We start from the raw sequence: 24,511 nt of genomic DNA, 5'->3' as shown, positions 1-24,511 counted from the left end.
AGCAGCCTATGCCCTTTGTCTGATCCCCACTATACAACCCTACTAAAGCATCTCCCCACCCCCAATATGTGATCCCTAGTCAGATAACTCCCTCAAATCCCTGAACTCACTCCCCACTAAAGACCAAACCAGTTAAGAAGAATTATGCTCATTATTAGTTTTTTTTGTTGTTGTTGTTTTTGCAAGGCAATGGGTTTCAGTGGGTTGCCCAAGGCCACACAGCTAGGTAATTACTAAGTGTCTGAGGCCGGATTTGAACTCAGGTACTCCTGCCACCTTAGCTGCCCCCTTTGCTCATTATTAAACAAACCCAATGATGTGACAATGAATGCCAAAGGATAAATGGGGTTCCCCCAACATCTAGTAATACATTTTCATCTTAAAAGAGGTCTTCTAGAGATAATATGCCTTAACCCTAAAAAATAACTTTAAAGGTAGAATTTCAAGAGGGAGACTTTCTAACTTTCTATAAGAGTGTTTGAAATAAAGGTATCTCCATAAATAGCTATGATTCCGAGTCTCCTATTCATACTGGGTGAATTTTATACACTACTCGCCCATTATCATTTCACTCCCTCCTTCCCCCAAATCTCTCTCTCTCTCTCTCTCTCTCTCTCTCTCTCTCTCTCTTATCTATCTATCTATATCTCTCTCTCTCCAGACAGAAGAGATTAGGGAATAGATTGTTCTGAAAGTAGGCCAGAAAATCAGATGGTGAGGGATGCTGCCTATAACATCCACATCAGCCCTGACCTGTGTGCCTCCAGAAGACAGACCCTGACCTGAGGCTTCCTGAGCCAAAACAGGTTTTGTTATCTCTAACCCCAGTCTCCCAGTCCATTCGTTCCTATCTCCTGTCAAGATAAGACCTTACTCAGAGGCACTTAGCATTGAGCTGTGCTCAGAGTGGGAACCTGAATGAATGAATGGGGTTTTTTTAACTTAAGTAATGCTGGGAATTAAAGGAGTGGGGATCACTTTGTCAGCTCCCTAATACCAATCCTCCAAATTGAAATGGCTCTGCCTATTCCAATCTTCCCAGATCTTCAAGCCTCAGCTCAAGTCCCCCTTCCTTTATTAAGCCTTGCATGCCCCCTGGATCTCACCAGAATTGTGATTAGGGTGGGGTGAGCAGGACCTTGATCCTGGGTGTTTGTTGTGTTCCTCTGGAGAGTGACCACCAAATCTCTCTGTGCTGACTGGATGACTGGAACTTCAATCCCAAGTGCTCTATCCCAGGTCTACACCCTACAGGGGCAAACCATTCATTAATTCATATCACTTCATTTTTGGTCAGATATCCTCTGGGATCCTCTGTTATCCCCTAACCTTATTAAATGTATTGCCATATGTGAAAAAAAAGTCCTAGTTTTGTTTCTGTAGTTCATCATAATCACTCCCTCCTTAGTAATTTTTGAAGCAGCTAAGTGGTGAAGGAGATGGAGTGACGGTTTTGGAGTTGAGAAGGCCTGAGTTCAAATTTTTCCTCAGACATTTTTGCTCACTATGTGACCCTGGGCTTAATTCCAATTATCTTCACCCCCCCAAAAAAAGTAATTACTACTGTTTACTGTTTTTAGAGATCTCTTTGCTTGATGCTAATGCCATCTCCCCTGCCTCCATCCTGAAATATAACCTTCTTGAGGCTGTCTTTGTATCCCAAGAGCCTAATGGTGCCGGAATACAGTAGATACATACTAAATGTGTTTTTTGATTGTTTAATTTTCTGTGTGTATACATATGTGTGTAGATGCACTATTCTGGTTTGACTGTGTATGTGTGTGTATCTATAGCTCTCTATATATAATATGTATATATTTGTTATTCCTAAATTATTTCAGTCGAGTCCTCATCTCCATGACCCCATTTGGAGCATTCTTGGCAAAGATCCAGGAGTAGTTTGCCATTTCCTTCTCCTGCCCATTTTACAGATTAGAAAACTGAGGCAAACAGGGTTAAAGGTCACACAGTTTGTAAGACTAGATTTGAACTTTGGTTCTCCTGACTCCGGGGCCAGCACTCTATGTACTATAGCACCTAGCTGCCTTATATGTATACATATACATCCATATAAATGTATGTACATACATATACACACACACACACATACACACACATCTCTCCCCAATTAAATATGAACTGCCTGAGGGCAGGGACAAAATCTAAACTTTTTTGTAATCCCCTCAACAACAGACAACATGCTTTAGTGGAAGGACCACCAGATAAAGTAGGAAATAAACATTTATTAAGGGTCTACTCTTGCTGTGGTACTTTATATGTGTAATCTCATTTGATCCTCACAACAGACCTGAGTGTTAGATGCTATCATCCTATCATCCCTATTTTACAGTGGAGGAAACTGAGGAAACCAGAGGTTAAGTGACTTTGCCCAGGGTCACACAGTCAATAACTGCCTGAGGTCACATTTGAACTCAGGTCTTCCTGATGCTGGCATATCAGAAGACCAGAGTTCCAGTTTGCCTCTGTCACTAATTTTCTAAGTAACCTTGGGCATGTAATTTCCCCTCACAGTTTCCCCCTCTGTAAAATCAAAGAGTTCAATCTAGCTCATAAGGTTCTAATTTAGTGAGTTTAGTCTAGCCCATAGTAGGCTCTCAGGAGTGGGGAGGGGAATTATTGGTGGGTTGAAATGGAGAGTATATGAGGCACAAAGATTAAAAAGGGAGGCCCTGAAAAGAGGCACAATTGGGAGACTGAACATGCTTAGAAATTTGCAAATGGGGGTGGCTAGGTGGCGCAATGGATAGAGCACCAGCCCTGGAGTCAGGAGGACTTGAGTTCAAATCCAGACTCAGACACTTAATAATTACCTAGCTGTGTGACCTTGGGCAAGCCACTTAACCCCATTTGCCTTGCAAAAATCAGAAAGAAAGAAAGAAAGAAAGAAAGAAAGAGAGAGAGAGAGAGAGAGAGAGAGAGAGAGAGAAAGGAAGGAAGGAAGAAAGAACAAAAGAAAGAGAAATTTGCAAATGCACGTAGTTCACTCCTCTCAGGTTCTTTGTCGGTGTATGTCTGTCTGTGTGACACTCAGGGACTCCTAAACTGACATCTTCTAGGATCAAGGGGATTCAGTCAAACTATTCCCATTAGACAAAAAGAGAAGGTCACAGCATGGCTACCCTGAACCACCCTATTCCCTCCCCACAAACACACATTGAAACTAGAGATACAGACTTCCAATTGAAAAGCAGGAGGACAGTGGGAATATTGAGTAACAGTTGAAATAAAAAATAAATGAATGAATGAATGAATGAATGAAAAGTATTTATTAAATGCTTACTTTATACAAATACAGTACTATGAAAAGTGGAATCATTCAGATCTCATACCCATCATCATCCTTAATCTGGCAAGGTTAAGAAAGGCCTGAATTATCAACCCCTCTGAATAAATGCTGTTCAATTACATTTGACTCTTTGAGATGCTAATTTAGGGTTTTCTTGGCAAAGACATGGGACTGTTTTGCCATTTCCTTCTTCAGGTCTGATAAAGAAACTGAAGCAAACAGGGAAGTGACTTGCCCAGGACTACACAGCTAGTTAGTGTCTGAGGAAAGATTTGAACTCAGAAAGATGAATTCTGACTTCAGACCTGGAATTTTATCCACTGAGCTGCCCTTCTGGATAGATAACTCAATTTAACAAGCATTTTATTACCCATTAGCTGTTATCTAGAAGACAACATGACATGGGAGAGTTGACTTCCAAATCAGGAAGACCTGATGAATTCAAGCCCCACCACTGATACATGCTGGCTCTGTGAAACTAGACAAGTCATTTAACCTCTTGGTATTCAGGGCAATTCTTCAAGGTGCAGAGAAGGTATCATCCTGCATTATTGATATGTTGAGTTTCCTCACCTTGGAATTTCTTGTTTTATTTCCAATGAAATCACAAATCTATGATCTATTCCCCCTCCGTTGTCTGCTACATATCAAGCAAAGTACTGGGCACTGTATGTACAAAGACATATACAAAAATGTCCCTGCCCTCACAGAATTTATATTCTGTGATAAATGAGCATTAAGAAACTGGGGCCCAGAGGTAGTTAGGCACAATGGATACAGCGCTAGCCCTGGAGTCAGGAGGATCTGAGTTCAAATTTGACCTCAAATATTTACTAGCTATGTGAACCTAGGCATGTCACTTAACTTTGTTTGCCTCCAAAAAGAAAGAAAGAAATTGAAGCCCAGATGGGCAAAACCTATGGTCACATAGAGAGTTTGGGGCAAAGCTGGCACTAGAAATAACCACTAGAAAATGATTATTCCAACTAATTGTTTATAATAAATTTTCCCCAAAACCAAGGAGCTCACATGTTAACAAAAGTCTTTCCCAGGTCCCAATAGTGGGGGGGGGGTCTATATGAAGATCCACATGGGTATTGATGTTTTCAAATGGGAACAACACACAAACACACAAACAACCATAGAGACATATCTCCCCCTCATTCCTGCCCCTGCTAATCACTCTGTCTCACTAGAGTTTCTCTACACTCAAATTGTCAAATTCAAATAGATACAGGGGTCACTAACCCATAAGGATCCCTGCAAACCACTCAATGACTTGGAAATATATTAATATTAACTATGTTTTATTATATCTTTATTTTGTTAAATATTCCCCAATTACATTTTAATCTTGTTCAGGCTACATATGGAGTGTTGTGGGCCACATGTGGTCTATGGATCAACATGTTTGATATCTCAGCTCTACCAAGACCTCTTTCCACTGGACAACATATTCATTAGAATGAGGGGTGGGGGAGGAGGGGAGAGAGAAAAATACAAATATTCTAGGATTTCCTAAATTTGCTTCCTTGAAGAGTCACTCACCAAATCCAATGGGGGAAATTCCTTTCTCAAGCAAAACTCTCCAGTTCAGTCCAACCACTTTCCTTCTCCCCTGATTTTCTCTCCCAATGTAACAATGGGAATGTGGCCAAATTTTTGTGCCTGGTTCTTTGGGGCCTCAAAGGACTTTTGGAAAAGATGGCTTAACCTAATGCTGGTAAATTAGGTAAATTCCCAGCAATCATTCTTCACTTTCCTAAGCCCTGACCTTCCACTTCCCATTCTCAGGGTCCTCCTTACCCTCCTTTCCCAAAAAATATAAGCCAATTTTCCCACCAGATCATTGAATTAGAATTTAGAATATTTGATCCTAATAGCAGTTTTGCCACTACTCTGTTGACCTAGGCTAATAATCACTTCCTCTCTGAGTCTCAATTCCCTTTGAAAAATAAGGGAGTGAGGCTGGATTATCTTTCAGGTAAATTCCTGCTCTGATGTTCTATGACTATGCAATTCTATGAAAACATTCATAAACACGTGTGCCTGTTCAAGAAGACAATTTTTCTGGTGTGAAGCTTAAATGGACAAGTGCTTTGTCTGCAGCTGCAGCTATTGTGAGTTTTTGAGTCTCCTCTCTCTCTCTCTCTCTCTCTTTCTCTCCCCCCCCTTCCCCCCTCTCTTTTTTCTGTCTCTTTTACTCAACTACTTCTCCCTCCACCTACAAAAACCTCTAGGAAGCCAGAACCTGGACTTAAAAGCCTATTTCAGGAGAAAGTAAGTTTGGCACTCCCCCAAGGCTGTTGGTCCTTAGAAAAGCAATAGGGAGAGAGGAATAACTTTAAGACACAAGTTCCTACAAGAAAAAAAGCTTAAGTATTGACATTTGAGTCTCCAGGCATCTACCACTAAGAAAATGGGCATAGGGCATTTCATTGGATTCGGGGGTCGCCTGGCTCAAGGCTAGGAGGACAGGATCTGTGGGGAGAATGAGTGTGAAGAAAGAAGAGGCCTAGGGTGGGAAAACTGATCCTCCCCAGTCCTGGCAAACCCTCCCGTTGGCTCAGCTGTCATGAAGTCAAAAGGGGATGATGACGTGGCCTCTCTTCTTCCCTCCCTCTCTCCATCTGAGGCTTAACTAGAAACCTTAGCAAGGAGCTCCTCGGAGAAGGGGCCTCAGATGGGAACACTGTCTGCTGTCACCGTACAATGGCACTTCCCAATTACAGCAGATAATATCTCCCTTAATTGAACGGGGTCCAGATAATGTCATTATACTCTGCAATTCCCAATTTATTTAATATACGTGTGCGTGCACATATTTATGCCTCGGTGCTGCCACGAGCTCACTAAACGGTCAGGTTAATAATAAAGCATCTCGACGGGAAGCATCAACCTCGATTTAAGAGGAGGTTTTTACTATCCTTGTGGTGCTCATTTTCATAGGAGCCTAGAGAAACAGAAAAAAGATTCCTATGAGCCGGCTTGCCTTCTGGGGTAGGGAAGAGGGTGTGTGTGTGTGTGTGTGTGTGTGTGTGTGTGTGTGTGTGTATCCATGTCTGTGTGTGTGTGTGTGTGTGTGTGTGTGTCTCTGTGTGTGCTCCAGAGGGAGCCCGGGGGATTTTTGTAAAAGCAGGTCAGCTTTCATGACTCCTTCCCAGGGAGGTTTTCTCAAGCAGAGGAAAAAAGGTCAGGAGTGGAGGTGAGCTCAGACAGAGGTCCTCAGAGCTCGGACACCAGTGACTGGTGACAGGGAAGGTAGTTGGGAAAATGGAGCAACGATCACCAAAATCTGTTAATCAAAATTTAAAAGGGTATAGGGGAGGCAGTAGGGGAGAGAGGGAGAGGGAGAGGGAGAAGGAGGGAGAGAGAGAGAGAGAGAGAGAGAGAGAGAGAGAGAGAGAGAGAGAGAAGAGGAGGGAAAGAGACCGAGAGATGGAACAATGGAGAAGAGAAGGAGAGATAGAAAGAAAGGAACAGAGCAAAAAGGAAAAAGAGGAAGGATAGCAGGTAGGCAGGCAGGGAGAGAGGGAGAGAGGGAAGGAGGGAGGAAGGGAGGGAGGGAGGGAGGGAAGGAGGAAGGGGAGGGAGGGAGGGGGAAGAGGAAGGAAGAAGGGAGGGAAGGGAGGGAAGAAGGAAGGAAAGGGAGGAGGAAGGAAGGAAGGAAAGGAAGGGAAGGGGGAGAAGGAAAGTAGGAAGAAGAAAAAAGAGATGAAAGAGATCACAGGGAAAAGAGATCACAAAGCAGCAGAAGAGGAAGAAAAAGGTACAATGTGAGTGACAGTGAAAAAGGAAAGACAAAGATAAAGAGTGGAGGGGGAGGGAAAGGAGAAAGAAGAGGGAAAGAAACTAGGAAGAGATGTAAAGGGAGGAAAGACAGCTTATAGTAGAAGCTCCATGAAGGCAGGGACTGTTTTGTTTTTTGGTTTTTTTGGTTTGGTTTTTGGTCTTTGCATCACAATCTGGAACACAATGGGCACTTGGTAAATGTTTGTTGAATTGAATTGGGTAGAGAAATAAGAAGAGAAGAGAAGAGACACAGGAGGCAGCATAGGCAGCCTGCATTCCTGCAAGTGCCAAAGGCAGTGAAATCTCCAAATTAATTTTTGATAGTCTCCTGCTAACTGGGGCACAGCTTACTCAGGCTCAGGAAAACAGGCCCTTGTCTCTTCCATGAGACACTCCCAGGGACATGGGCTTCAGTCTGAAGAAGCTATTCTTCCTGGATGCTCCCCGCCCCGTCCCCACAGAATCCCCATCACCCAACCTGAAAAAGTCACTTCCAGGGACTGGGGCTCGGTGACTGACGTCTCTTTCCCTAGTCGACCTCCAACGAGAAATTGCCGGACTGGGTCAAGTCATCTCCTAATGACTCCCTCCCTCACTGGACTACAAAGATAGCCAGGACTCTGCAGAGGACAGAGCACCCCAAACCCAGCAGCTGGGCCAAGAACCAGCAGAACCAGCTGCTAGAGCCACCAGGGACAGCTGCCCACTTGAAAGTTTGGTTATAGGATTGGGGGGGGGAGGGGGAGGGATGAGGAGATGTCTCTGGGGTGGGTTATAATTAGCGGCTGTTGGTTCCCAGCACTAGCTTTCTGGCATATCTGTGGGGGAAGGGGACAAATCTATCAGCCATAATTATAGAGGCCCACCAGAGCTCTCTTCCAGCACCAGCCTCGGCAGGTTCCTGAAGCCCGCCCGCCCATCCCCTCCTCCCCAGTCCCCCTCGGCTCTGCGTGACTCTCAGAGTACTGAGAAGATGACAACTGGTTCAAAGCAGCCAAGGCAAAAAGGTGGGGATGGTACTCTAGGTGAAGAGAGTGGTGGGCTAAGGGCCCCCACCAGGTGGGCCTCTCCTGCCTTTTCCTGCCTCAATGACACCATAGGCCCAATTTGCCCGCCAGGGGGCTCATTGGAGGCATGCACTAGCAGAGCCAAAGTAGCTTACACAGCTGGCTAGAGAAGGGGAGGTAGGGAAGGGAGGGGAACGGAGCAAGGAGTGGCCTAGAACAGCTGGTCCCCACCTCCCAGCAGACCTTAAGGGTACTCTGAAGGTGGCAGAGTATAAATGGAGGAGCCCCTTCCTTGGACCCCCCCCAAATTTCCCCACTGAGCCATAAAATCCCAACCATAGCAATGAATTCATTTTATTTGAGTTAGGTATTATCTCTCCCTTTTCCTCTTCTTTTTGAAAATACAAGTATCTACTACAACAGTGTGAATACAAAGAACCGCCTCCCTCCACTAAAGGAAAAAACTCCAAATATTATGTAATTATAATGACCAAGCCATAGAAAAGAAACTTCTGGAGAAAGGTCACACAACTAGCAAAATGTCTTAAGACATCTGAACTCAGATTTTCTTAACTATTAAGTCCAACACTAAGCCGACTGCTTTTGGAGTTGAAAAAAATGAATTTCTTTCTCTTCTTTGCAAAGGTGGGGATCTATGAGTACAGAATATTGCATACAAGGAATAACTGGGTGGGGCAGTGGATCAAGCACCAGCCCTGGAGACAGAAGGATCTGAGTTCAGATTTGGCCTGATCAAATACACTGATAGATAAGGTTTGTTTTGGTTAATTTTGCTAATTTTTTTTCCCCTCTTCTATCTTCCTTGTCATAGGGAATGAATTTCTTAAGGGGAGTGAAATATGTTTGTAAAGACGGTGATGTAAAAACAAAAAATACATTTTTTAAAGCAAATGCTCTGAGGAAATATAGATAACATATCAACTATATTAGATCATCTGGTCTAATAGCATCTTTTTACAGAAGAGGAAAATGTGTTCTAGTGACTTATCCAAGATCACATAGCTAGTGATACAACCTGCACTTGAATTCAATCTATCTACAAGTTTGTGCCAAATACTATTGTAATTTGTAGCTCAAAGCTCATTTTAACGACTCTTTCCTTTGGCAGAGACTGATTACTTAACTCTCTAAGCCTGGGTGGGGGTGGACTTGGTCTTGGGAGAAAAGAAATCCTGGCCCTATACCTCTGCTAGTTCTAGGTGATATTTTTAAAAAGTGAGTCAGACAGTCCCTGCCCTCAAGGAGCTTACTAAGGAGACACAACTTGCTCACAGATAAGTAAATAAAGGATAAGTAAAAAATAAGTACACAAACTATGGAGGGGGCACTGACAACTAAGTGTAGGAGGTGGCACTTTGGCTGAATTTTGAAGAAAACCAGAGGAACTAGTACTGGTTTGAGGGAATCTGGGGCTTCCCTGACACTGAAATTGAAAGAGGTAGCAAATGATTAAGAAAAGGACCACAGCAGGACATCTGTACATGTCCATAGCTTTGGAAAGTGAGGGAGACCAGAAGATAAGCTTTACATACTTCACAATTGTCCTGTGGACCAACACACACACACACACACACACACAACCCTCATACTGCATCAGAAAGAACCTTTCTTTAGCCATATATAGACTGACTGTCCAATGGATTTGGCCTAGCCTGAATTTCAAACCATCTCATTTTTCTCCTCATTCTATCACCCAAAGAAAAAAAAAACCATTCTTAACCATGGGATAACAAGCCTCTGAGTAGATCTCTAAGGCTGCTTCCCTTGAATTATATCCAGGCCTTCAGGCATAAATTTCTCTTTCTCAGCCTGTGAAGGTAACCCTCCAATCAAAAGGAAGTGTCTGGTAGAGAAAAAGCACTGGGACTAGGAAATTCAACCTCTGGCCCCAGTTGAATCATTCACTGGGATCTTAAGAATTCCCTCCTTGTTCAGATCTCAAGGTACTCACCTGTAAAAATGGGATGGTTGGACAAGATGATGTCCAAGGTTCATTGGATATTAAATTCTATATAATTATGGGATCTTAACCTATAGGATCTGTCCTGGGTCAAAACTATAATAGGCAAAGTAGGCAGGTACAAGGAGTGGGGGAGATAGGGAAATGTGTGGTCAGGAAGACTTTCTCATACCTTAAACAATGTACATATTTATGATATTGGAAAATTCCACTTTCCATGTCCTACCATCCTAAGTATTTATTTTTCCATAAATGCAGTCCTATGCGTCTGGACAATCTGGAGTTGGTACCTGGGAGTTCTGTGTCCACTTCAGTGTCTTAGCTCAAGCTAAGCATCATGGAACAAAGGTAAGGGTCAGAAAATAGCTCATGTTAGTCAGCTGAGTTAGATGAAGGGGGGCCAAGCTATGAATGCACTTTTGAAAGGATGAAGAGTCGACAAACATGATACGAATATGATTTTTCTACATTGAGCTAAGATCAAGCAGGCAATAAGAGGCCCTGGTTCCTTCCTCAGAAGCTTGTCTTCCTATAGCCAGTCCCCTTTATTATTCAGTAGTCTACCATCATCACCATCATTCCTGAGCTGAGGTCACCCGGCCTAAAATGACCTCCAAGTCCTGCACCTCCCAACTCCATAGGGAAGAAAAGACTGTACCCTACACACACACACACACACGGACACAAACACACACACGGACACACATACGGACACACACACACATACACGGACACACACACGGACACAAACACACACACGGACACACACACACACACATACACATCGTTATGGCAGGGAACAGTGTGGTCTGAGAGTCGATGCATCTGAAAAGACAGAGATCAGTATCTCTCTAATTTTCAAATCTGTTCCCTGACAGTCCTCTTACCCCCCCCTTCCCTCCTCCCCAAAAACAGGCGCTGTCACCGGGGAAAGTGAGGGAAAGGGGATTTGGTGATGAAGAAGCTCCTGTAATGGGACCAGAAAGTCTCTGTGACAAAGGCTGTGTGTGTCCATGGGGAAGGAGGATTCAGCCCGTGCCCACTACGGAAAGGGAAGGGAGGCTCAATCCCCCCGTCTTTCCAGCCCTCCTCCCACTCACATCAACCAAATCTCCTCAGTTTTCCTGAGCAGGGAGAATTCCTCTGCCCGCAAGCAGATGCCTCGCGGAGGGTCCAGCCCCGCAAGGCTGGGAAAGCTGGGAGAGGCGGTGTGCCCCCGGGCCTGGGTCTGTGGGGGGAGAGGGAGGAGCTGAGGATGGGGCTGGCGAGTGCGGCCAGCGGCCCCACAGAGGGGCTCCTGGGGAGACCCCCGCTGCCGTGGCCCGAGCCGGCTGCAGGAGGCTCCGGGGGTGCGCGGGGCGCGCGCCGCGGAGCGGGGGCCGGGCTGCGGGGGGCGGCGCGGGAGTCCGGCCGGCCGCAGAGCCCGCACGGAGGAGCGGCCCGCGGGGCCTCGTTCTCTGTCACGCCCCGGGCCCACCTCAGGGCCCGACCCGGGCCGCGCCCAGGAGCCGGGCAGCCGCCCCCCCGGGCGAGCCCCCGCCGGGCTGGGGGAACTGTCGTGGAGCCCCTCGGGGAAAAGCCGGGCTCGCCGGGCGGCAGCGGCGCCGCACCCCGCTCGGAGCCCGGCTGGGCCAAGGGGCCACCCCCCCATCCGGACTCGGCCGGCAGGTGCCCGGCCCCCGGAGCCCGGGTCCCGTCCGCCCGCGCCGGGCAGCCCCATCCGCGTCCGGGGCCCCGCCGCATGCTGGAGCCCCGCGTGGCCGGCGGGCCGGGGCCCCGGGGCTCCCGCCGCGGCTCGGGCTCCCGCCGCGGCTCGGGCTCCCGTCCCCGGCTCGGGCTCCGTCCCCGGCTCGGGCTCCCGCCCCGCCGCGGCTCGGCTCCCGCCCCGCCGCGGCTCAGGCCGCTCCCGCCCCGCCGCGGCTCAGGCTCCCGCCCCGGCTCGGGCTCCCGCCCCGGCTCGGGCTCCCGCCGCGGCTCGGGCTCCGTCCCCGGCTCGGGCTCCCGCCCCGCCGCGGCTCGGGCTCCGTCCCCGGCTCGGGCTCCCGCCCCGCCGCGGCTCGGGCTCCCGCCCCGGCTCGGGCTCCCTCCGGCCGCAACTTACCGTGGCTGGAGCGGGAGGAGCGCCCCGGGCTCAGCCCCTGCGGCCCGGCCGGCGGCGGAGGTCCCGGGCACGGAGCCGCGGCGGCGGCGGCGGCGGCGGCGCTCAGCCCCGAGCCGGCCGGGGCGCAGCCGGGCAGAGCGGGCGGCAGCCGCTGGGCGCGGGGCCGCGGCGCGGGCGGGCGCAGGGCATCCGGCTGCCCCGGGGCCGAGGGAGCGCGCGGGAGGGAGGCCCGGGTGGGGGCGCCGCGGCGCCCGGGGCCCGGAGAGCAGCGCGGGGAGCCGGCGCCGGGAGCCGAGCTTCGGGGCCGGCAGCGCCGCGGCACCGGCGGGCGGAGAATGCGAGCGAGCTGGCGAGGGGCAGGGAGGCGGGGAGGGAGGGGGCGGGGAGCCGGGGCGGGGGCGGGAGCGAGGGAGCGCGCTGCGGCCGCTCAGCCGGCGCCAGCCGCGGCCGCACACGGCGGGCTCGCGCTACGGGCGCGGACAGGCTCCGGACACGCCGCCCCCGGGCGCGCCCCCCGCACGCACCTTCCGAGGGGGCAGCCCAGGGCCCCGAGTGCCCCGCCCCCACCCGGGCCACGGCCGCGTGCCCGTGGGGTCACCGGCGGGGGCTCCCCGGGCGCCGTGCCAGCGCGGCCGAGCTTCGTGCCCCCGGCCCGGGGCGCTCCCGGCAGCGGCGCTCGGGCGGAGGGGGAGCCGGGCACACCCCGACGGGGAAACGGAGGCCAGGCGGCGTGACCGGCTCAGGGCGCAGGCGGGAGCCCCGCGACCCCCGGGCCCGGCCTCTAACAGGGCCCGTCCCCCGCACGGCCCACCTCTCCTCTCGCAGCACTAATGCCTCCGGGACCCGTCCCTCACCCCCTGGGACCCGTCCCTCACCCCCTACCCCCGCTCCCCGACACCCGCCAAAGCAGGGGCCGTGCGCCTGGTTGTGCGCCAGCCCTCAGGGAAACCCACAGGGCACCCAGAAAGCCCTCGGCGCCCCCCACTTGCACACACACTCCTGCACGTGGCACCGTGGCTCACGGCCCCACGCACGTTCGCGCTCCACAGCGGATCCGATATTCCATCCAGGCCTACCCATTCACTGCCTGACTACAACCCCATTCCCAGATCGCGGCAGCCGGCGGATGAAGAGAGTGGCTGTGGGGGCTCCTCCCAATAACTTCTGCTCCCCTCTCTGTTGAACGGTCTCTTCTAAGCCCCGGCACTTTGACCCTGACCTACCCAACCCGAACCAGTACATGACCAAGTCAAGACTGGAATCACTGACCCTAGGCTGGCCTGGTGGACACCACTCCGCTTTGCACCGCCTCTCCTCAGAGCAGGACCTATGGTCTGCGGGCTCACACCAAACACACACTAACCGAAGCCTCTTACAACTGGCTGACGGTATACCAACATTTCCTGGGTCTGCCTGAATGAAACACCATTCTCCAAAGGCTCAACAGGTGAATGGAACTGGTGAGCCACGCGATGGAAGCTGAGGATTTATGCAACAAGTTAATAATAACTCATTCTCAAAGAAGACCACAACATCAGGGAGATGATGCCACGACAAGCGCATGAATTGGGGATTTGAGTAAGGGAGTTGTTGTGCCAAGTCACACACACACACACACACACACACACACACACACAACTTTCTTCTCCAGAGCCATCTGGATCCAGTGGCCAGATAGGAATCAGGACGACTGTAGATAGGAGGCATTCAGGCTTAAGTGATCCGCCCAAGGTCACACAGCTAGTTAGTGTTGTGTCTGAGGATGAATTCAAACTCCCATCCTCTGGACTCAAAGGCCAGTACCCTATCCACCTAGCTGTCCCATTCAACAGGTTAGGGAGTCAGGGAAAGGTGCCACACTAAGGCCTTCACGAAATTTAGTTGAAATCCCCTGGGGGAACCTCCTAGTTGGAGTTGGTAGCAGGAGGGGAAAAAGCCACCCAGACATTTTAGAATTACAAGTGCATCTCCCTCCCTGACTGCAGAAATGGCTTCAATTAGAGCCTTGACGTGTGACTGTCCTTGTCCCAGAGATGGAGCTCAGTGCCAGGAAAGTAAAAGGAAGGGGGGGGGTGGCGGTGTAAGTTGGCAGAGGTTTGCAAAGCAACCTCCGCATCTGTGCCCTTGCCTCCCTCTGAATGCTCCCCAAGTGGACAAGAGAAGCACAAGAAATGATTTAGTCCTTCCAACAGAGGGCTTGGCTATTGAGAGTCTTATATCCACAATGTAAACTCAGAGTTACAGCATAGGAGGATCTACATGGAAGAGGATCCAGAGAGGGAATCTGTCTTTTCCCCAGTCATTTGAAAAGGAACACAGTCTGATTAACTCTATGCCCACTTTCCCTTTGCCCTGGGAGACTTTCTGCACCTTTCTCTTGATCTAAATCCTGCTTATCCTTCAAGGTTCATCTCTCTACTCCCTGACTAATCCAAATCATGGCTCTCTCTCTCTCTCTCTCTCTCTCTCTCTCTCTCTCTCTCTCTCTCTCTCTCTCTCTCTCTCTCTCTCTTTCTCCTCTTCCTCCCTTCCACATTGTCAGACATTGCCTTAGAGAAGAGACATTCCTCCTTTGAAATATTAAATGAAGGGACACTAGGTGGCGCAATGGATAGGGCACCAGCCTTGGAGCCAGGAGTACCTGAGTTCAAATCCAAGCTCAGACACTTAATAATTACCTAGCCGTGTGGCCTTGGGCAAGCCACTTAACCCCATTGCCTTGTAAAAAAAAAAACCTAAAAAAAATATTAAATGGAGTAGAACTAAATGATCTCTTTCTAACTCTATATCCTGGTGTTTTGTAAACTTAACTTTCTATAGAAATGTGAGCTGTTATTATACCATTCTTTTGCACTATTTATCTCTTCCCATGTGATCACCTTGCTTCCCCCAACTAAACTATGAGGTTCCTTGAGAATCACTTCTGTAAAAGGAGAAAATTGAAATAGGTGCTCTCTAAACTTCCTTTCTACCCTATAATCCTATGATGAGGAATAAGTATTTGCAGGAGGAAGGAAGGAAGGAAGGAAGGAAGGAAGGAAGGAAGGAAGGAAGGAATAGATGAGGGAAATTGAAAAGAAACTGGGCTACAGTTTGCTAAAAACTGTAAGCAAGGTCACTCATACCCTGGTAAATACTTTTACTTTTGGAGAGGCTAATGCATTCAGCAAGAGTTAAACCTATGCCCTGAAGGGAATAGGACCTAAGTAGGGAGTTCTTTTTGTTTACAATCACTCTTGGCTAAATTTGCTAAATTTGTTGGCAAACCTAGAATGATGTTCCTTCCTGGTTTAGGATGTTCTTCAAGGACTAGGGCAAGTTCAGCTTCCTGTTTATTCATGAAGCCTTCCTGATTGCTCCAACCCATATAGAGGCTCTCAGCTAAGTTGTCAGGTCTGTAGTCAGGAAGACCTGAGTTCAAATTTGACCTCAGACACTTATTAACTGTGTGGCCTTGGGCAAGTCACTTCACCCCGCTTTCCTCAGTTTCCTCATCTGTAAAATGAACTGAAGAAGGACATGGCAAATCATTCCAATATCTTTGCCAAGATAAGACCAAATGGAACATGACTGAACAACAATCATTATAAAGTGCTTGGCACATAATAAGTGTTACATAAATGTTAACTTAGCATTATTATTATTTTTAAAAAGAACTTCCAAAAGGTCACACAGGGAGTTAGTGGCAGTATTTAGAATAGGATCCAAGGTCTTCTGACTCTTCAGCCAGTGTTCTCTCCTATACCCCTTACACTTCCTCCTAGATGAATCAAAGAATCAAGGATGCTATTAAAGAAATTCAGAAAAGAGGGTTACCCAGTCTCATGGTTATTGTCTCCACACCTCTGCATCTGAATATTTGTTCTTCCAAAGGAGTTACTAACTCACTCATGTGACCCTTACTCTATTCTCCAAGCAGCTGCAGGGCAGCTGCTCTTTCTTTACTTTGCCTCTAGTATCAAAGGGGTGATAATAACTCATATTTCTTTATGCTCTGAGGTCTTTAAGGGAAAAACATGGCATTCATTGATAGAGAGGCAGTCTCTTATGCCAGGAAGATTGAGTTTAATTTCTATTTCTGATTTTATGAAACAATCAACCAATAAGTATTTTTTCAGGGATTACTATATAGTATTGTACTTTAACCCATCTCTGACACATATTGGCTGTGTGACTCTGGGTAAGTCACTAAACCTATCCAAAGGACCTCTAAGACTGCAGCTCCTTCCTATCCCTTTAGTTACTTCCTTTCCCCTTTGATTTCAGCTTCCCTTTTATGTGTTGACATCCCCCCACTAGAATATAAACTCTTTGAGGGCAGGACTGTCTTTCTTTTTTTTGCTTGGCTGTATCCCTAGCAATTGGCACAATAATTTAATCAACGTTTGTTGACTGACTAAATTGGTATTTAATTGCTTCCTTATCCAGGCATATCCTATACCACTGAAGTCACAAGTCAAGGTTCTTTAAGCCTACATTTTTTCTCATAACCTACTTTGAGGTAGATAATGTATTATGAGTGCCATTTTAGAGTTGAAGACACTGAGGCACAGAATGATAATGTGACTCATTAAGACTCACACAGCCAATGACAGAATCTTCTGATGACCAAACCATATGCCTATAGAATATTCCCAGGCTGTCCCATTTGTTTTGTCCAAAAATGATAGTGTCTAAACAGAAGAGGTATGTTTTTCTTCAAAAAATCTAAGAGCTTGAAAATAGGAGTAAGCAGCTGTCTGAGGTTGTCTGGATTTGTTCTGAAACCTTTAAATAATTGCCAAAAGTATCTATCTCACATCAACCACCAGGGAGTCCCCATCTTTAATGGGGTTCCATTTTGAACCCTTTTCTAACCTCCTTGGTGAGAACATCATATAAAAATGGCCATGATAGGGAGAAACCAGCTTAAACAATAACCAGCTCCAGGCAGGACATTTCTCAGAATGAATGACCAGCAAAAATGAGATGACAGCCAGTGGAGAAGACCCATAAATCACCCAGTAAGACTGGATTCCTTGAGCCCAGAAGTCAGAACTAATGGCTATTTGGGCATTAGTGATGTGACTAGCAGACTTAGTGGTTAATAAAGGCTAAAAATCATTCAATTAACTCATTCAGCAAGCATTGTTTGAGCCTAGACTGTGTACTAGATTCTGACCTGGGCATTGAACATTCAAAGACAAAAAAGGAACCTGTCCCTACTCTCAGGTAACTAGTATTCCATGGAGGGTGGAGAATGGGGGAGGGGAACAAAACAATAAATATCAAATATATACAAAGCCAATAATATAATGTCAGGATCCCTAGTACCTCATTTTACCCATTTTACCCTTTGCCCCATCCTTTAGTTTTATGTTCCCTTTTCCAGTGGAAAAGAATTCTGAGTCTTTAGAATAAAATCCCTATTGGAATTCCCACCTTGGATTCATCCCATGGTTTTCCCCCATATCTAAGGTGCCTCATTGTAACCAGAACCCCAAGGGACTTTGGGAAGGCTAGGGTGTCCTAATATTGCTCTCATGACATCCTGGAGGAGAAATAGTCAGTCAAGGGATATAGTCCTAAAAAGCCAGAGCAGCCCTGATTGCCTTTATGGATCTGTATCTAATCAATAAGTTAACCTCTTTGTAAACCTGTTTTAATTTTTAGCCTCTTTTACTTCTTGAAGGGAATGAATGCCTTACATTTATGCCCCCTAGGTTTAATTTCTAAGAAAAACCACTGAGGCCCCCTTCTGGGAATTCACCCAAGTATTTGTATAAAAACAGTCCATTGGAATGGTTTTAAATGCTAATGGGAAAAATAGTTAACCAAGGATGGTCTCATTTTTATATCTGTATTCTCAGAACTTTAGTATAGTGCCTAGAACTCTGAAGTGTGGATTGATTGGCCTTTGAAGTCCCTTCCACCTTTAGATTTAGAGATCCAATGATGTCCAAGTTTGTTCCAATTTAAATCCATGACCTCTAAGGTCTCTTCCAGCTTCAGCTGGACTGCATAGTCCCACATACTGCAGCCAGTCTGTAGCCTCTATCCTATGCAGTCCCTCTAAACTCATTAGCTGCTTGGAAGAAGCAAGCTCTTCCTCCTCTTCTTCCCTCCTTTTCCCTTTCCCTTTTCCTCCTTCCTTTCCCCCTCCTCTACTCTTTTCCCATTTCTTGAAGACTCAGGATTTTCCTGCCTCCTTTGCTACCAGGCAATTTAAAACAACTTATCCTTTTCTGCTCCACATATCTGGGGGCTGTCAGCCTCTGGCCAAATGTCGTTAGGATGGATGTCACAAGCTCCGGATGTCAAAATATAATTAACATTTAAAAACCCCTCCTGCCCGCTAGTCCTCCCATGCCAGTCAGTCTTTCAGTACTAAGTGACACAGCTCTCAGCGCTCCTGAGAGAGGCTCAGTGACAAACAAAGGAAGGAATACACAGTTCAGCTGGCAAGGAGGTATTTTCAAAAAGAGTTGAGAGTGGGAGTGAAAAACAAACCAACTTTACTAAGGTTTGTGGTGGCAGTCTAGGACTGCCTTTGCTCAGGATAGTGTCACCCCTCTATGGTTATTCTCCTTTTTCCTACCACCTAACCAACTCCTCTCCATCTTTCATGCCCCACCTCCCCCATGACTGCCCTGATTCACAGAGCTCTCTGTCTCCTCTGATCTCCCACTACCATATATTCTTGACCCAGCTCTCTTCAAGTATACATGATACCTTTAGTATATCTCTTCATGAGAGACAGGATGATCCAGTGGATAAAGAACTGACTTTGGAATCAGAAACACCTCCCTTTAAGTCTCACCTCTGGCTGTATCTGCTGTGTGACCCTCAACCAAGGATTTATCCTCTCAGTTCTCCCAGGCAGTTTTCTAAGACTGAAGTGCAAAGTATACTGAGTTCTGTTGTAAAGAAAGTTCTGCTCACCAGGAATTTCAGGCATTAAGAAAGGATGATATTGAAGATGGTCCAGAGTAACTCTGTTTAAAGGTCCTGGATTCAAATTCTACCTCTGATATTTATGGCTAAATGACTTTGGACAAGACATTTTAAATGTAAAGTGGTACCCTAGCCCGGTGAAAGTTTTTAATAAATGTTCATGGATTAGTCAATTGAGGTATAATAGTTAGCCTCTGATATCTCTTCTAGGTCTGGACCTCTTCTATGATCACAAATCTAGACACCCTGTTCTACCCCCAAATCTCAAAATATGTTTGTGCCTAATACTGAAAACCCATTAATTAGAAGATCTGGATTCAAGTTTCCTCCCTAGTTGTATAACTAAGTAATCTTGGACAAGTATTTTAACCTCTCTGAGACTCAGCAAAATGGGAATGATAATAGTACACATTTGTTGTTATTGTTGAGTTATTTCAGTTGTGTTCTATTCTCTAAAATCCTATTTGGGGTTTTCTTGGCAAAGGTACTGGATTGGTTTCCTATTTCCTTCTCCTGCTCATTTTACAGATGAGAAAATTGAGGCAAACAGGATTAAGTGATTTGCCCAGAATCACACAGTAAGTATCTGAGATCAAATTTGAACTTGGGTCCTCCTGACTCTAGGGCTGGTGCTCTCTCTATCCACTACACCTAGATGCTACTTAATATTCTAGGGTTGTTGTAAAGACAAAATGCACTAATGTATCTGAGATTGCATTGTAACTAAAATCTTGAAATAATTATGATCTATTATCATTATTTCTGATTTCCCTCACTATGTTTTAAGATCAGAAATCATATCTTAAAGGAAGTGTGGAATGTGGAAAGATTGATTAACTGGGAGTAGGGATATATGGTCTCCAATGTTAGCCAACTATAGGACTTTAGCAAGTTGCTCTCAGGCTATGGACCTGTTTACTCCTCTGAGAAATGAGAGGGTTAAGGGGTGGCTAGGTGGCATAGTGGATAAAGCACCGGCCTTAGAGTCAGGAGGACCCAAGTTCAAATCTGGTCTCAGACACTTAATAATTGCCTAGCTGTGTGGCCTTGGGCAAGCCACTTAACCCCATTTGCCTTGCAAAAAAAAAAAAAGAAATGAGAGGGTTGAAATAGACCCTTCCAGCTCTGCCATTCTGGATTCTCCCATTATATTTTGTGTTCACTGTATCAAACTCAGTGCTAGGGATAAAGTAATCCCAATGAATATTTGCTTGGGAATTTGGGGGCCTATGAAGAAGTTGGTTTATCCACTAATCACCAATTATCTTTATAAAGTCCTAAATATAACATGGATTCAGAGTGGTAACGGTACTATCACCTTCATTTTACAGATGAGGAAACTAAGTAAGAGCCAAAGAAATGGTGATTTGCCCAAGGCCAGCTCAGGAGGCAGAACCAGGACAATTCAAATTCCTTCATCTCTTGTACTGCACCTCAAATGCCTGGAAAGTTATTCTCCAATCCTGCCCAGGGCTGCCTTTTCAATGGGCCTATGAAGAAGCTCAGACAGCTAATCAGATAAAAAATGAAACCCGCCCCCCCCCCACCTTGGGGGCGCCTGGCTGGCTACAGCAGGGACTGGAACTGTGATCACGCAGGAACATCAATCGATTAGATTGAAGCTTCCAAGGAGAAATTCATTGGTGGCTCTGAGGCTCCCCGAAAACAGAACTTTGGGGCCCTAAGGGAATGGGGGTATAGGAAGACAGAGTAGAGAGAGGCTATAAGATTTGGGAAGGGGAGGGGCGACTAGGTGGCGCAGTGGATAAAACACCGGCCCTGGACTCAGACACTTAATAATTCCCTAGCTGTGTGGCCTTGGGCAAGCCACTTAACCCCATTGCCTTGACAAAAAAAAAAAAAAGATTTGGGAAGGGGGAGGAAGGGAAGCCAAATAATGACAGAAAAAAAAATCTTGCAAAAGAGAAATCCTGGAGCCAAAACTAAGGGGCAGACTATGACTGATTTTGAAGCAAGCTGGTCCCGGGGCGGAGGGCACACTCCATTCTATCTGGCCAAACCTGCATACCCCAATCAGGAGAAATCTGATCCTAGTTGGGTAGGAATCTCCTCAACTCTGCCTCATTATTTTTACAAACACTACCCCCTTGCCCCCCTCTCATTCTATTCTATCTCTCCATATAATCCACCCCCCTCACTCCTCTACCACCTCTTCTTTGTCTTCTCCTCTACCACCATTTCTTTTCTTTTTCCTCTTCTTCCTCCACTTTCACCACTAACTTTCCAACTTTCTCCTTCTCACTCCTTTTCTTCTACTTCCTTTTCCAGTTTCTCAACTTTGCTCTATCACTTCCCCCTTTCCTTGTGGATTCATCACTTTTAGATTCATTCATTTTGATTGGTTTAGATTATTTTTCAACTCCCTCCTAATGGTGAAGGGAGGATAGGGGAGAGATAGAGGAGGGGAGGGGAAAAAAAGGCCTAATTCAGTGGTCCAACAATCATTTATATATTACACAATTATTAGGCACCAGATACTCTCTTTGAGTCAAAACAGTCCCTTCCTTCAGGAAGTTCATAATTTAGTTCATCAGACCAAATTTTAATAGAACTCTTAACAAGTTATAATGGACTATTATTAGTTACCCATGAAGTTAAAAGTAGAAGGCCTTCCCTGGCCAGCAGGAACAAATTTCAAAGTTGTCATTATTCTACATTTCAGAGCTATATTGACTATTGCCAGAAGAAAATTGTTATTAAAAAGAATTTGAGAGATTTTTGCTCTCATTAAAAGTGTTACATGGACTGAATTGCTAATAAAGGACTAGATGACCTCTAAGCATTTAGACTGCAGAATGGCTAAACAAATTGTGGCACATGAATATGATGGAATATTACTGAACCATAAAGAAACAATGGGCACCTAGATGGAATGGACAGAGTGCCAGACCTAAAGAGAAAAAAGACTCATCTTTCTGAATTCAAATCTGACCTCAAGGGTGGTGGCTAGCTGGCACACTGGATAGACCACCAGCCCTGAAGTCAGGAGTACCTGAGTTCAAATCCAGCCTCAGACACTTAATAATTAGCTAGCTGTGTGGCCTTGGGAAAGCCATTTAACCCCATTTGCCTTGCAAAATCCTAAAAAAAAAAATCTGACTTCAGGCACATATGAGTTGAGTGATCCTAGGCCAGTCACTTAATTCTGCTTGCCTCAGTTTCCTTGTCTTTCAAATGAACAAATGGCAAACCACTTCAGTAGCCTTGCCAAAATTGGTTAGTTCTTTTCCTTTATTATTGCAGAAGACCAAAATGACACCACCACGTTGAGTTAGTGAGTCTGATTGTGACTGATCAGACCAAAATGAGCTCAGAATACTCATCACAGGTCTGACATAAATACTTCATGTGGTGGTTACTCTAAACTTACATATCTCATGCTTCCTTTGAGTAGTTAACATTTTTGCCTTGCTCTTAGAGTACAGCACCCACTCAAATGAGGACACACTATGCTGGGTGGTCCTGTGTCAGTATCTCCCATGTTGCACAATCATTTCTAAAGTTCTTAGAGATCTTCAGGGTATCCCTGCATCACTTTCTATGAGCTCCCTGTGAGCATTTGTCCTGTGTGAGTTCACCATAAGATAGTAATTTTGGCAACTATATTCCTAGTATTGGAATAATATGACCAGCCCATCGTAGTTGCACTCTCTGTAGAAATGTCTGAATGCTTGGCAGTTTAGCTAGAGAAGGGACCTCACTGCCTTCAGAATCTTCCTAAGACAATTTAAATGGAAGTGATTCTGTTTCCTAGCATGGTGCTGATAGACTGTCCAGGTGTTACAGGCATACAGCAATAAGGTCAGCACAGTAACTCTGTACACCTTCATTTTAGTTGCCAATCTAATACCTCTTCTCTCCCACAATTTCTTTCAGAGCTTCCCAAACACTGAACTAGTTCTGACAATGCATAAGTCAACCTCATTATCAGTGTGTAACTCCCTGGAAAAGTTTACTGGCAAGTTAAGTGAACTTATCTACAATATTCAAATCTTCTCCATTTGCTATAATTGATGGTTCTATATATGGATAGTATGGTACTGGCTGATGGAGCACCTGTGTTTTCTTGGTGTTAATTGTTTGACCAAAGTTAGCACAAGCAGCAGAGTACTGATCCATATTTTGCTGCAACTTAGCTTCACAGTCTGCATTGAATGGATAGTCATCTTCAAACAGAAGATCATGTATCAATACTCCCTCTACTTTTGTCTTGGCTTGTAGCCTTTTCAAGTTGAAGAGTTTACCTTCAGTACAGTAGCTGACCTTGATGCCATGTTCATCCTCAGCAAAGGTATTTGATAACATGGCTAAAGACATCATGCTAAAAAATGCTAAAAAGCATGGGAGGGGGCGGCTACATGGCCTTTTGAGAAGGACTCTGGCAGGAATCTTACCAGCAATGACTAAAAGAGAAAAAGACCCCTATGACTGTCATAGGACAATCTATTCCTCTTATCTTTAAAGAGGACAATGGAGGCATCCTTGAACTCCTGGGGGATAACTTCTTCATGCCATATAACCTGGAAAATTTCAGTCAGTTTTTGTTTGAGCAATAGACCCCCACACACACACACACACCTTGTAAATCTCAACAATGCTATTTGGATATGATACCTGAAAGTTCCCTTGCAATAAGAGCTGTTCCTCTCTCAGGTCTATTAGATCCTATGTAGTCTATGAGTGTGCATACATTCCATGTACTGATGATGAGTGGAATCTTCTTTGAAGAAGTTTTTGTATATTTTTTTTTCTGTCTTAACTGCAGGATGGGATCCCCACCTGCCATAGTAATCAGACTATGGTTGCATAAACAGACAATTTTTAGGGCACCTTTTCTAGTCCCTTCCTCATACCAGGAGGGAGAAGTGCAATCCTTAAAGGGCTGCCAAATCCCACTGCTGGTTCCATTGAGGAGACAACCCTACAGCCTGGGTCACCAGAGGGCAGGGTTGGGACAACAGCTCTTAGAATATCCACACCTGCTGCTTTGTCATTTGCCTGTTGCCACAGGACTTTGAGATGGATATGGTAAAGTGATATGAGTCATGTATTTTGATTCTTAAATTGGATTTAAGTGAGGAAGAGTTGCACAAAACATTAGCCTCACTCTCTCTTCAAAGTCATCATTGTCCAGTCACTCTTCAAAGTCAAGATAACTGCTGATGGCTTGAGATGGCAGTGGATGACCTTGGCTTCTTCAGTCCAGCCAACTCTAAATGCTCCATAGCACTTGCCTTCAGCTGTCTTCATGGTCATTGGAACAAATTGTCCTCATGCCACCAGTGGAAGACTCCACATGCTTAGGGTAGACATTCCCCCAACTCACCAATGGGGACTCCCTCAGTTACTCTTATATGCTGAAATGGTTT

At 46.2% G+C, this 24,511-nt stretch overlaps 1 protein-coding gene across 1 annotated transcript in view; it reads right to left on the bottom strand.

Moving 5' to 3' along the window:
- The window catches only part of GRM4 (glutamate metabotropic receptor 4), a 329,809-nt gene extending 317,574 nt beyond the window's left edge, over positions 1–12,235 (bottom strand). The window contains exon 1 of the mRNA XM_074236529.1: positions 12,189–12,235. The gene's annotated coding sequence lies outside the window, so the exon portion shown is untranslated. The remainder of the gene's footprint in view (positions 1–12,188) is intronic.
- Positions 12,236–24,511: the final 12,276 nt, after the last annotated feature.

Source organism: Macrotis lagotis, chromosome 5 (assembly GCF_037893015.1).
Source record: "Macrotis lagotis isolate mMagLag1 chromosome 5, bilby.v1.9.chrom.fasta, whole genome shotgun sequence".
Lineage (NCBI taxonomy): Eukaryota > Metazoa > Chordata > Mammalia > Peramelemorphia > Peramelidae > Macrotis > Macrotis lagotis.
Note: the sequence above shows the minus strand (reverse complement) of the source record. Positions and strands in the feature narration are given on the sequence as shown.